The sequence below is a fragment of the Poeciliopsis prolifica genome, unplaced genomic scaffold (genome assembly GCF_027474105.1).
Source record: "Poeciliopsis prolifica strain line A6 unplaced genomic scaffold, Auburn_PproV2 SCAFFOLD004, whole genome shotgun sequence".
NCBI lineage: Eukaryota > Metazoa > Chordata > Actinopteri > Cyprinodontiformes > Poeciliidae > Poeciliopsis > Poeciliopsis prolifica.
Window position 1 is genome coordinate 17,672,782 of NW_026562379.1, and position 14,978 is coordinate 17,687,759.

General features: G+C 38.7%; 1 pseudogene; it reads left to right on the plus strand.

Annotated features, from left to right (window-relative positions):
• Positions 1-902: 902 nt before the first annotated feature.
• On the plus strand, positions 903-13,068 carry LOC129358707 (kinesin light chain 1-like; annotated as a pseudogene).
• The last annotated feature ends 1,910 nt before the right edge of the window (positions 13,069-14,978 follow it).

Consider the following 14,978-nt stretch of genomic DNA (forward strand, 5'->3'; position numbering starts at 1 on the left):
TTTCAATGTGTCACAATTCGATTCCAACTTTCAGGGTTCAATTTGACTTACTATTTTTAATTCAAAAACCAATTTTTCTATTCAAATGGTCTGGAAATTTTGCTTATGTCATGTGAATGACAAGGGCAAAAGACAGAGTAAACAAATAAAACATTTAATTAAAACTAAGATTCTATATTTTGTTTATGTAAACAAAAATATTTCTAGTTTAGCTGCCTATCTTTTTTTTACATAAAAATATTTAAATTAATCATAACATCCAGCGGCCGAGTGAATGCGTGATGCGATATGCAAATATTAACAGCATCGACGTACGACTGAAGCACATTTTAAAATTGATTTTTGAGCATTTTGAACCAATTCCGAATTCCCTGGATTGGGAATTGTGATTCTTTACAGAAGCAAAAAATTTTCTGCACCTCTACTCTTCAGCCAGAATGCTCATGTCACATTTTGTCCAACTTTTACGTCATTGACGAGACATGACTCATAATTCTGCACCAGAAGACGACGCGTTCGGTAAATCTGGACGTCAAGAACGGAAGAAATGTATAATTAGTCAGAGTCAGTGAACGCATCACAATCCTACCACTCTTATCTCTGACTCCACATCCAAACAGATTACTCTACAGAAGTTATTTTTTGTATCTTCTATGAATGATTGTAATTTTTGTAGTTACAATACCAAAATTTTCTTTATACTTAATTACTTAACTTTATATTTTGGTCCCTCTGAGGATGTAATTTTTAAATACAAAATGATTGATCATTTGATTAGTTACACAATATTAGAGTAAACGTTTTACCAAATACTTTTTTACTTTTACTTTAGTAGAAATAAGTTGAAGTACTTGAGTAAAATGTTTGTGTACTTTACCTCAGGTGCGCCGTCTCGTTCAGGAGAACCAGTGGCTGAGGGACGAACTCGCCGGCGCTCAGCAGCGGCTGCAGGACAGGGAGCAGGAGGTCGTGACCCTAGAGGAGCAGAACAAACACCTGCTGTTTATGTCCTCCATACGCAAATACGACCAGGATGAGCCGCCAGTGGTGAGAACCTGCAGACTCCTCACAGATCCCACTGTTCAGGGAACGAAACATTCATATTTAAGCCACTGAAACAAGAGAAGCAAAGAAAGAGGGTGTACTTTGTTTTTTCAGTGTCTGTTGGAGCTTTTAAAAGTTTGTGCTGCTTTTTCTTTCAGGATGAGAAAGAAATTTCCTCCAACAAGGAGTCCCTGGATGATTTGTTTCCTGCTGAAGATGAGGAACCGTCCCAGAGTAAGGCGTTACGATTTCAGATTACGCTGACAGTCACGTTCTCATGCTACAGAAATGGTTGAACTACAGAAAGCCTGTTTCCCAAAATGTAGAAGGCAACTAAAGTAGATTTGTGTTGATCAGTAAAGAAGAAAATCTCTTATTTTCGTCTTGGTGCGGTAAAATGTTAAAAACCTAAAGAAAAACAGCTCAATAGGAGAATATTGTTTGAAAGAAAACAGTATAAAGTTGGTGAGTCACATTATTGATGCATCAGATTTATCAGTAAATATCAGATTTGTTTCTAAGTTGTAGATTTGAAGCTGATTTCTTAATAATTTCACTAATGACAAGACATTTTTTCTATGTTGTAAGTAAAATAATTTGCCAGTGGAACTTGAGCTTTTTCATCAATAATAAGAAATTATTAACTTAATACAAACTGATATATCTTGCTGGAAACTTATTTGTAAGTTAATTCTGTATTATTTCTACTTTTATTAAGACATTTGGACTAGAAACTATACAAAAATACGTGATAAGATTTTGTTTTTGCAGTGGATGCGCTTTGTTTTTTATGCAGTGGATAGAAAAAAAATCCAGACATTTTACTGAAGTAAAAATACAAATAGTTACTGAAGGAAAAGTAAGTAGTTGCTCCCCAGCTGTGAGGCTGAACCTGGTCGGTGCCGCCTCACCTGTACACCAGAGCCAGGATGTTGAGCATGGTTGCTACGTCAGGGTGCGAGTGGCCAAAGGATGTTGTTGACTTGTTTGCTGCGTTCTTCTTGGTTTTGCAGGAGGCTCCACTTCTGCTTTTCAAAGACGTACAGTTGTATAACTGAGCATCTGTTTGCAGACATTTTCACATGTAAATGTTGATATGGTGGGCATGACAGGCAGCAGCTTTTTTGGATTTAAAGTGACAGAGACCCTAAAATAGATAATTCTGAATTGATCAGACTAAGCTCTTATAATCCAAGAATGATTTAGTGAACATGTTTTGTATTAATGATGGATTTATCCTAAACTGTTCAAGAAATAATTTTTACTTTAATTATATAAATGTTTGTGTTTTTTTCCCAGTGTCCCAGCCTCATCACAGCAGCGCAGCGGCGGCGGCCCAGCAGGGCGGCTACGAGATCCCCGCCTCCGAACGCTCCACAACCTGGTCATCCAGTACGCGTCTCAGGGTCGCTACGAGGTCGCCGTGCCGCTCTGTAAACAGGTGAGACCGGCGAAAGCAGGCGCTTTCTGACCAAAGCGCCTGCAGAGCTGATGATGTCGCCCCAACAGGCTCTGGAAGACCTGGAGAAATCCTCCGGCCACTCGCACCCTGACGTAGCAACCATGCTCAACATCCTGGCTCTGGTGTACAGGTGAGGCGGCACCGACCAGGTTCAGCCTCACAGCTGGGGAGCAACTACTTACTTTTCCTTCAGAAACTTGTTTTAGGTCTATTTTTACTGCACTGTACTTTCGGTAATTTTATTATGAAGCATTTTTATTTTTACTTCAGTAAAATTTCTGGATTTTTTTTCTATCCATTGCATGAAAACCAACAAGTTTTAGCCAGAAATCGCAGTTTCTGTTAAAAAATTTTTTATGACAGAAACTGATTAGGAAACATTTTCTTTGATTTTGTTATTATTTATATAAATCATTTTGTTAACTTCATATTTTAATCAGTTTAATGATGTAATTTTTAAATATTAAATGATTGATAATTTGATCAGTTACTCAAAACTTTTTACCAAAGACATTTTTACTCTTGAGTAATTTCTCGAAAGGCTAATTTTTACATTTACTTGAGTAAAACATGTTGAAGTTCTGCTGTTCTCATTTGAGTACATTTTCTGCACCACCTCTTGTCAACATTTCTTCAAAAAAAAAAAAGAGATAATTAGCTAATTTAATTAGAAATGTCACCAAATCCAATTTAAACAACAAAAAGTAAAACCATTATGGTTCTGTTTTTATCAAATGAGGCAAAGAAAAAAACATTTTGGTGATTTCTTTATATAATAATAGAAGTTCACAGTTTTGTTGACAGATTTTTGTTTTAATTGCAGAGATCAGAACAAGTATAAAGAGGCAGCGAACCTGCTGAACGATGCGTTGGCGATCAGAGAGAAAACTCTTGGCATGGATCATCCAGCTGTAAGAAATTATCTTTAATTAATCAGCACATTAGAATTACAACTTTATTCCCATGATTATACACAAGCTATTACAACTATGCCCCTATTATTCTGACTTTATTCTCGTTTTATTACAAATATGTTCTTATATAACAACGTTTTTCTGTTTTAAATAAATCAGTAAAACAGATTTAACTCTCCTGATCTTCATTTTTTTTCTCTGTTTTTGCCTCAAACGCAGTAATTATTTTATGTTTTGTTTGTTTTTGCAGGTGGCAGCTACACTGAACAACCTGGCTGTGCTTTATGGTAAAAGAGGAAAACAAAGAAGCGGAGCCGCTTTGTAAACGAGCTCTGGAGATCCGAGAGAAAGTAAGATGGGGAGACTTCCTAATTATCACTATTTATTACCAGCCACAACTGCTCGCCCACACTTTTACCAAATTCATTTTTTCTAGGGACTTAAGACGTACATAATAAACACTGAAAAATATCCAGTATAATAAACATCTGTCAAAAAAAAGCTTTTTATAAATTATTAAGTTAAATATCTGCATTATTTCATCCACTTTATGTAAAACAGCCATCCTGCTGTTACTGAAACAATCCCTCGTCATGATGACGCCACCGCCGTGCCGGTCTGTCATTTCTAAACATCTGCAGTTGTTTACAAATGGCTCCAGATTGCTTTCCAAACTTGCATCGAGCCAAAATGTTAACATAAGAAATCCTTGAATCTCCATTCAGCTGTAAAATGCCTATGTGGTCCTAGCTCCGCCTTAGGGATGCAGCTCCTCCCAACCTCAGATCCTTCAGACTAGCCATCAGCAATTAGCAAACAGCTGGTGGAACTGCAGAGTTTGTTATATGAGCTACTGCTCAGTTCAACGCTGGTAAAAATGTTAGAGTTGATAGAGGAGCCATGTTGGGATGACTTCCTGAAGGAAAAGTTTAACAGCAAGAGTTTTAAAGAGACAGACTCATATTTAACATTTATAGCATTTTTATAACAACTGATGGTAACATAGATGCTTCATTATGCTACAAAATGACACAATGTGCCTGGAAAATTCATAATGCTGCTGCTTAAATAATTCAGTAAAGCTGGTCCTGGCCTTTGGGTTCAGATTAAAGTCACAGTTTTGCTCGCAGGTTCTGGGTACGGACCATCCCGACGTGGCCAAGCAGCTCAACAACCTGGCGCTGCTGTGCCAGAACCAGGGGAAGTACCAGGAAGTGGAGCAGTACTACGAACGAGCTCTGCACATCTACCAGAGCAAACTGGGACCGGACGACGCCAACGTGGCGAAAACCAAGAACAACCTGGTGAGACGAGACAGAAACCCGTTTCTAATCCCGTTTCTAATCCCTGCTAATCTGGTGAAAAGTAGACATGTTTGGGTTTTTTTTTTTAAGTTGCGTTGCTGTTTGTGTGTTTTCTTTTCAGGCGTCATGTTATCTGAAACAGGGAAAATACAGACAAGCGGAAGCGCTTTACAAAGAGATTCTGACCAGAGCTCATGAAAAAGAATTTGGATCTGTGGAAGGTAAATTAATCTTTAAAAATGTAATTTTTTCTCATTTCTTTCTGTTTTTTTGTTATTTCTTGGCTTATTTTTTTTTCTTTCCTTGCTTCTTTCATTAAATATGCCTCAACAATCTCATTTATCAACTTAAAACTGAAGCTTCTAGTAGAAAGCTATTATTGTTGCTGCTGGAATTAAAGTATTTTCTAGAAAATATTTGACAGTTTGGAAACTAAACTGTCAATAATTTATTATTTCTCACTTGGTTTTAATAAAATTGTGCATGTTTAATTTATTACTATGGACTTAAAAAGAAAAGATATTAATTCGATCAAGAAATTAATTTTGACTTGGCGATTTTTGGCCCAAACATCAAAACGCTGGACATGTCAGCCGAACATCTGTAAAGTGAATCTTTAACTTTTTTCAGTGCTTTTTGCCGTGTCTGTCGCCTAGGAGACGGGCGTCCCCGCTGGTCCAACATGGAGGACGGCGGCGCCGCGCAGGACGGACTGAAGCGCAGCAGCTCCTTCACCAAACTCCGGGAGTCGATACGCCGGAGCAGCGAGAAGCTGGTCCGCAAGCTAAAGGGGGTCGGGATGGAGGAGAGCCCCCGAGGAATGCTGGGTAATTTTCCAGAACATGGCTGCAGAAATCCCACTTTAACTTGATCTGAAACCACAATGAGTGGAAAAAAAGAAACCAAGATGGCGTCTTCTGTTTTGCTTGTGTTTCCTTTGCAGGATGAAGAGGGCGAACTCTCTGAACGTGTTGAACGTTGGAACCAGAGAAAATCTCGACGGCAACCAGGTGAGTTTAAAAGACAAAACATTCAGGGGCTTTTTAAGCTGCGCTAACGAGAATGTTAGGGATGCTAACCCTGACATGCTAATGCTACAGCGACATGGTATTTAGTGGAAGCTAATGCTAACGCTCTAATGAGTTTTGCATCTCATTATGGAAGTTTTCCCATTTTAACAAGTTTTTTTTTTTATTTCTTATGTGTTTTTTCCATTTTAATTCCATTTCTCCTCTCTATTGTGACGTTTTTCTCTTGGCGACTTTTTGATCTTTTCTTGTTTTACATATTGTTGCAATGAGATCCTGAAGCCTTTTCCAAACTCTGGCTGTTCAGTTCTTTCTTAGACCTGATCAGGGATCCTCTGATCAGGTTTCAATACCAATCACCCATGAAGGCCGATCAGTGCAGATCACCTGGAATGGCTGTTAATTTGTTGGGTATAAATGCTGATCTGGCAAAATGGAAAATGATCTGGCAATAAATTCACCTATAATGTTAAATACTTGCAGGCACAATAAACCAGCTATTCAGTCAAAAGGACGACTGAAAACCCTGCAGTCAGTAAAATAATATTTAACAGTAAGACTATCATAAATTATACACGAGTCAAATAAATCTCATAACACTGCCTATATAGAATAATGTCAAGAAATACGGAAACATTCATTAAAAGTGCAGGTTGCATCAAAATGAACAATCCTGAGTTACTAAATCATAACTTCCTGATTGCTTGACCAGCTTATTAATGCTGGTTCTGATTGGCTGCTTCTGACCAACTGCAGTAATTCTGCAGGGAGGAAGCAGAGATTATCTGTCTAATTTTAGGGAATAGCAAAAGTTTTAATGCATATGTAAAATATTTTTGTTGTTTTAGTTGCATGTAGCAGCTTTAAGCAAACATTCAGTGTGGACTTCCGGTCATGTCGCGGTGCTGAACAGACGTGCGGTGGAGCCCTCTCCAATTTCTTTCTAAAAAACTAAATTAACAACCTGTATTATCTTGCTTTTCGTTTCTTTAGTTAACTGTACTAGTTATCGCTGACCAAATGGCACCAAAGAACTCAAAACCAACCTCCAAAAAGGCTTTAATAACGTCTATGTTGAGCTCAGCGCAACAGCCTAGGAGTAGCAAGCTAGCTGATGTTAGCATGGCCTTCAGCTTCTCCCCTGGTTGGCAGAGGCTCTTCGGATATGCCTCCTGTCGACAACGAACCCACAGTCACAGATGGTGAGGATCTGGCGGCCATGGAAGCAGGTAGCTCTGGCGACCTCGTGTCGGCTATTAACTCGATGAAAGATGACTTTGTGAAGAGATTTGATAGCCTGCTAACTGCTATTCAGGGGGTGCAATCGGAGATAAGAATTGTTGCCGCGCGTATTACACAAACGGAGGACAGAATCAGCGCTAGCGAGGATTCTATTGCTTCCCTGCAAGCTGATAACACTGCTACGAAAACTACCATTGAAGCTCTGCAACTAAAGATAGACGACCTGGAAAATCGTAGTCGCCGTTCCAACATTCGTCTTATCGGTCTCCCTGAGGGGACTGAAGGTTCTGACATGTGTGCATTTTTGGAGAAATGGCTGCCCGAGGTGCTTGGTGCAGAAACGTTCCCGATCCCGCTGATCATAGAGAGAGCACACAGAGTCGGGCGAGTTGAAGCTGCGGGGACACGTCCAGAGCGGTGGTCATGAAGCTGCTGAACTACGCTGACAAAGTCCGGATCATGAAGGCTGCCAGGACGAAGGGAAATACGTTTGAAGAATAACAGAATCATGTTCTTCCCGGACGTTTCTGCCGAGCTTCTGAAAAAACGCAAGGTATTTGACCAGGTGAAAAGGGATCTATCTTCTATTTCTCTGGAGTTACCGGAGCTGCGCTACGGTGTTGCTCATCCGGCCACACTTTTGGTGACCTACAAGAAGAAACGTCACGCTTTTGACAAGGTAGCAGATGCGGAGTCCTTCGTCCTGCAGCTCCAGCGGGAGCGCAATCTGGTTACAAACCAGGTAGAAGTCCAAGTCCAAGAAGGGTGAACAATTATGTGACGTTGTCTAATCATATCTTACTATGTATGCAAATATGGTCACATATCTGTAAGTGCACTTCCATATTCATATTTTTTCATTTCTTTGACTTGATGGTTCATAATGGTTAGTAATACAGCTTTATTTTGTGTTTAATACACATGGTCAATTTACAATATTTAGGGCAACTAAGGTTAAGACATGCAAATGCGTCTTTATTTTCATTATAGGTTATTGGTTGTTAAGTTCATTACTGTTTTTCTGGGGGCTGCGGTTTGATGGGGTTTTTCTATATGCTGTTCCTCTTCGCCATGAGTGCTGGGGTGGACCGGCAGGGCTTCATGGCCGAGCCTGGATGGCTCCTTGGGAAGTGTTCTCAGTGGGTTGGGTGGGTGTACTTCGTTTGGGGATTTACACTCTATTGTTTAATTGTTGTTTGTTGTGTCTGTACGTCTTGTCTTTCTTTGTCATTTTTTCCCTCTGCAGCTCACTCTTTAATACACATGCCATGGCTGAAATAACTTTTCCTTTTTTCTGATGGCCTCTGATCTTCAATTCACCTCTTGGAATGTAAGAGGTCTGAATAAACTTGTCAAACTGCGACAGGTGATGAAAAGGATTCAACAATTAAAGGCTAAGATAGTTTTCCTCCAGGAGACACATTTGACCCCTGATGATGTTAGTAGAGTGAGGAGAAGATGGCATGGTCGGGTTTTTTCTACTTCCTTTAGCTCACACTCGAGGGGCGTAATCACACTAATCCACAGTTCGGTGCCATTCCAGCTCATCAATGTAACTGAGGATCGATATGGCAGATATCTAATTGTACAGTGTGCGATTCTGTCTGTGAAACTGAATTTGGTCAATATTTACGGGGCAAACAATGATAACCCTGCTTTTTTTAGACACCTGTTTCTGTCTGTAGCATCGCTCCCTGGAGGGTACATCATAGGAGGTGACTTTAACTGTACGCTCATTCCAACGTTAGATAGATCTACAGGCAAAGATGTTTCTCATGCTCAAACAAGGAAAGAATTACTTAACTTCATGAAAGAACTTAATTTGGTTGACATTTGGAGAAATATGCATCCTAATCAGTTTTCTTTCTCATGTTATTCTGGTACTTGCCAAACATTTTCAAGAATCGATTACTATTTAGTCTCAGCTGATCTAGTTCCACACATTACTAATAGTTGGCATGACAGCATAGTAATATCTGATCACGCTCCGGTGTCATTCTGTCTTAGGGTTCCTAACCTTTCCTTTTCATCTAAATGGCGTCTACAATCATTTTGGCTTAGTGACCCAGATTTCATACAATTTATTGGAACAAAAATATTTATGTATTTTGAATTGAACACTCACCAAACCTCTGCTACGGTGAGATGGGAGGCCTTTAAGGCATTCTTAAGAGGCCAAATGATCAGTTTTACCAGCTTCAAGCATAAAACTAACAAACAAGAATTGGAACAACTAGATAATCCTTCAACCCAATTAAACACAGAACTTCTTAGGTTAAGAGCTAAATACAACATGCTGTCTACAAATAAAGCAATTAAAAGTTTAATGAGACTGAAACAATCATATTTTGAACAAGGTGAGAAGGCTAGTAAATTGTTGGCTTGGCGTATCAAACAGGAACAAACAGATAAAGCAATAAACTCAATTCAAACAGCTGAAGGAGGGTTTACTTCTGACCCAAAAGAAATAAACAGCACGTTTTCAAAATTGTACTACAATTTGTATAGCTCAGACTACTCAGACCTAGCTCCCCATGCACAAACTGTTTTCTTGGATTCTTTAGAATTTACTCCCCTAGATAGTGAATCCTTAAACTCACTTGATTTTGAGCTCAATGCACAATTATTATCTGAGGCTATATCTGGTTTGAAAGGGGGTAAAAGCCCAGGGCCTGATGGAATCCTAATTGAAATATATAAAATTTTTCAATCCAAACTGATACCTCCTATGCTTGACATGTATCTGGAATCCTTTAGTAAAGGATCTCTTCCTCCCTTACTTAATACAGCAACCATCTCCCTACTCCTGAAGTCAGGTAAACCTGCAACTCAATGTAGCTCATATAGGCCAATATCGCTTATTAATAATGATGTAAAAATTCTGTGTAAAGTGTTAGCAAGGAAGTTGGAGCCACTTTTACCCATGTTGATTCACCCCGATCAAAATGGTTTTGTACAAGGAAGACAGGGTTTTCACAACATCAGAAGAGTGTTTAATGTAATTTTTGAGAAATCTGAAGTTCCAGACACCGCCATCCTGTCGCTGGATGCAGAGAAGGCCTTTGACAGGATAGAATGGCAATATATGTTTGATGTTATGGAACGCTTTGGCATAGGAGGGAAATTTCTTAACTGGGTAAAACTTATTTATTCTAACCCACAAGCTGAAATTTTAACCAATGGTCTAACTTCATCTCCCTTTAAATTGAAACGTGGAACAAGGCAGGGCTGCCCCCTTTCTCCTCTGTTGTTCACATTGGCCATCGAACCTTTAGCAATGGCAATTCGCAAACACGATAAAATAACCGGTATAAGATTAGGGAGCTTAGAACACCGTGTGGCTTTGTATGCAGACGACATAATCCTGTTTTGCTCTAAGCTGGGTAACACTGTGCCCGCAATAAATAATTTAATTAATTCTTTTGGAATTTTTTCAGGATATAAGGTAAATGATGCTAAATCTGAAATACTGTACCTATCAGAAAAGAACGTCTCAATCCCCCAATTTCAACTCCATATGTAGCGTCTAAACAAGGATTTACCTATCTAGGTGTTAAAGTTACCCCCACAATACAGGATATCATTCCAACTAATTATAATCGCCTTACAGAATCAGTTATGCAATTAATAGAAAGATGGTCCAGACTACCCATTTCCTTAATAGGCCGTGTCAATATCATAAAAATGACAATATTGCCAAAGTTTTTATACGTTTTCCAATCAGTTCCACTTTCCCCTCCCCTCTCCTTTTTTAAGGAGATAAATAAAACTTTTTCCAACTTCATCTGGAACGGTAACCGTCCTAGAGTGAGGCTGTCCCTTTTATATCTACCTTATGACAGGGGTGGTTTACAATTACCAAATTTATTATGGTATTTCTGGGCAGCCCAGATCAGAGCAGCTATGTTTTACTTTATATCCAAAGAGCCCCCAGTGTGGGTTACAATGGAGTCCCAGCATATCTCTATTCCTATAAACTTATACTTGTACTCATCAGACAGGAAAAAACTTATTAAACAAACAAAAAATCCTTTTCTGAAAAATACAATGCTGGTCTGGCAAAAGGTACTTGATTATTTGGGAGTAAAGCAACAGCTATCCCAGTTCTCACCCATCTTTGGAAACAGGGACTTTGGTCCAGGTAGAACTGACCCAGGTTTTAAACTCTGGTCTGCTAAGGGGTTAGCTAAGGTATCTGATCTTTTTATAGGGAGAGTATTTATGTCATTCGAAGAACTTAAAAACAAACATGACATTCCTAGTAAACATTTCTATAAATATCTTCAAGTTCGGAATTTCATTTTATCCAAGCAACAAAATAACCTTGATCTGCCCTCTTTGTCTTCATTAGAAGACATTATCATCAGCCACCTATATGGCAGAGGACAGGTGTCTCTAATTTATTCCTTGTTGGTTGACAACTGTAAGGAATCTTCGACTAATATCCTAAAAGCATGGGAAGTGGACTTGGGAGAGAACTTATCGAGTGAGGAATGGTCATTAGCTTGCACTTCGATTCACACACAATCTGCTAACATAAATTCCAAATTATTACAATACAAATGGCTGACTAGGCAATACATCACTCCAGCTAAATTGCATAATTTTAATCCTAACATTCCTGATACTTGCATTAAATGTACTTCCCAAAAAGGTTCTTTATTTCATTGTATGTGGGCGTGTCCTCGAGTGTTAGCATTTTGGAAAGAGGTATTGATTGTGATAGGTCAGATGATTGGTAAAAAGGTTCCTTTGGATCCTAAAATGTGCATCTTGAATATTTATCCTGAGGACTTTGTTATTCCAAACAACTTGAGATCCTTACTTAATGTCTCCTTTTTGGAAGCTAAACGTTGCATTGCACTCTTGGAAGAAAAGGACATTATGTGGAATTTCACAATGGACCACACAAATGACATTCTACTTTGCACTTGAGAAAATCAGTTACTTTACTAAGAATAAGCTTGATAAAGTTTGGGTGGTCTGGTCTGTCTTTTACACTTGGCTGTGCCAAAATGACATCCAACTTGATGGATGGAAAGATGGATGGCTATAAGGCCATATGGTAAGACAAATTGATGTTTACAGTTGGTCAATTGAGGGTCTGCTGCAGCCCCCCCGCACCCCCTCGTTTTTTTTTTTTTTTTAATTATTATTATTATAGTCTACCCTGTGTATATGCTCTTTGGGTTTTTCTCTGGTATAGGTTTATGTTCTCAGTATTTGTAAGTGTATGAATGTATGTACGTATGTTCCTTTTTCTTCTGTGCTTTTGGTTTTTGTAAGTGTACATATGTATGTTTCTTGTTCTTCTGTTAAAATCTATAAATAAATGCTTCAAAAAAAAAAAAAACATTCAGTGTGAGATTCTCTGCCAGGTGGAGGTTGAGCGGCGGTCCAATAGCGAGAGCAGATCCCAGCGTTTTACACTGCCAGCTCAAACACTGAGATTATTAATTCAGATTATTTGCTGAGCTTTCTGACCGTCTTCCTGTTGAGTGTTTGAGAAAAAAACAACCTCCAGATGTCTTTTTTTCCTGCATTGAGCCTCGATGTTGCAAAACTCCGTCACCTGTTTGTTTTTTAAATGCTTCATTAGATTCGTTGTGTTGATGCAGTTTGACCTACTTCGCCCCAGAGGTAATTTCCCCATTTACTCAGAGCGTTAAAGTTTCACACGACATCGTTTAGGACTTGCTGCTGCTGCTGCGCTTCAGCTGTGTGAAGGAAAGAGGAGATAAGCTGAACACGCAGGCTGCAAAGTGAGATAAATGTGGTCAGTTTTGCTGATCGGCGATTATACACACGGAAATCGGCCGATTATGATCGGTGGCCGATCGACTGGCTCACCTCTACCTTACATTCTTATGTGAGCATTTCTCCCTGATCATCCAAACTGAGATCAAAATGGCCGCTGCCCTCTACAAGTAAGATACTGACTGCTCATTGGTACTTAACATAAACTCAGCAGTGTGTTTGCATTGTTCTGAATGTTGTGATGATTATTCTGTGTTTTCTGCTCCTCAGTCCAGCCACCTGATGGACAGTCGAGGCCTGAGCTGCAGCACGCAGAGCCTGAACAGACGGGGATCGCTGGGTGGGACCAGCTAACACAAAATAACACAAACCATTTAAATACAAGAGAAACTGATGGATTGTTTAAAAACTGGACTCCAAAATGCTGCTGTGAATCAGCATCAAGAAGATTCCCCGCCATGAGTCTCCAAACGATGGTCGCTGCAGAGTGTGGGGTCCAAGGTCGACTTATCCTGACCAGCAACAAGGTTCAAGTCTGTCTGCAACATTTTCTTTTCTTTCTCCTGTTTTCTGAATTGTCAGAATCAAGTTTAACAATTTTACATGCTAAATCTTTTAAACAAAACAAAATAATCTATTTATTATTTTTTATAACTAAGGAACAATCTAGAAATCTCAAATAGTTTCATTAGAAACGTCCAACAAAAAGAAAAAAATTTAAAATGACGTGTCTATGAAGTAGGTTTATATTAACTTTAACATATCTAAGAATTATCAAGTTATTTTTTACCTTCGATTTGGGAGCAAAATTGCAACATTTGTTCCATTTCCAGCTGGTGCTTTTCTTTTTCAAACTGCACTGAATCAAACCCTTTGAAAAACCTGTTTCCCTCCTGGCCTGTGGGGGCGCTGCACCAACAACCACTGAAGGAAACGACATAAAAACCTCTGCAGAACACACTGAGCACAACTTCCTTCGTCAGGAAACGTAAACAGATGGAGTAGCGTCAGATTTAGAGGTTGGAGGATTTCTCGTTTTCGGCTAAAGACCTCGAGCCGTTTCTCCTGCTAGCGCTAGGCTAGCATGTTTGTTTTGGCTGTATTTACCCAGAATGCCCTGCGCTGTTGTCCACTGACTAGGCAAACAAACGAGTAAATTACAGCGGATCAAACAGGACTGGTGTGAATGTTTAACATTGTATTTTATTTGTAAAACACTAAAAGGTTGAAACACAGCTGGTTAATAGTTTCTAGCAGGAATGAATATTTGAAAAAGTTCCTTAAATTGTAGCTTTATTGTGTTTTAGTGAAGTATTTAAAGTTTAAAGGTGTTTTTGTTGAAGATGGAAGTATCTGAACTCCATGTTCTGATTGTCACATTTCTTTTTTATGAATGATTGTATATTTGCTGTTTGTTTGGGGAGTTGACGTCATGCTGTTGGTTACCATAGAAACCCTATTTAACAAAATAAAACACATTTAGGGTTAAAACTGAAGAAGTTTACTCTGGTTTAGAGGAATGTTTGTGTTTTATATCTGCAGCTTTGTGAAAAGTTAAATAGGATTAAAGAGAATTTAAACAACAACATGAAGTTTTTGGTGTATTTTCTGTTTACTGATGATGTTCATTTTAATAATCAGCTTCAAAAGCAAATATTTTGTTTTGGGTTGTTACTTTTCTTCTGCAGAGCATCAATGCCCCTCCCCCACCTAATGCTGTAAGTCAGCTGACTGCAATGAAGTCTTTCAGATTGACTGATTGGAAATATTTAAACTCAAACAAGAAAGATGATCTTTTCTTTTTTGTTTAGCGTTAGTGCTAAGCTAATAATTATCTGGACTAATAGATTAGTGGAGTTAATTGCTAATTATTACAGAAAAGAATAAAAATTTATCTCAGAAGTTGTAGTTTAATTTATTTGGGGATTTTGAAGAGTCAGTGGCTTTTTGTTTAGTGACGGATATTTCATCATTCAGTATATTGAGTCGGCCAAAGCAGATGGAAACTGTGATACTATCAAAAGATGATAAACATGCAAAAACATGTTTTATGTGAAATTATGAAGGTAAAAAATGTAATTAGTCCATCAGAGCAATTAGAAATGCCAGAAAACCTGCTGGTTTATTAAAAATGCACCGCAGAAGCCCGACCCGACTATCAAACTCAACTTTGGGCCAACCGGCTCGAATTTTGGCTCAGAGCTGCAAAGGTTGAGATAATAGTTTA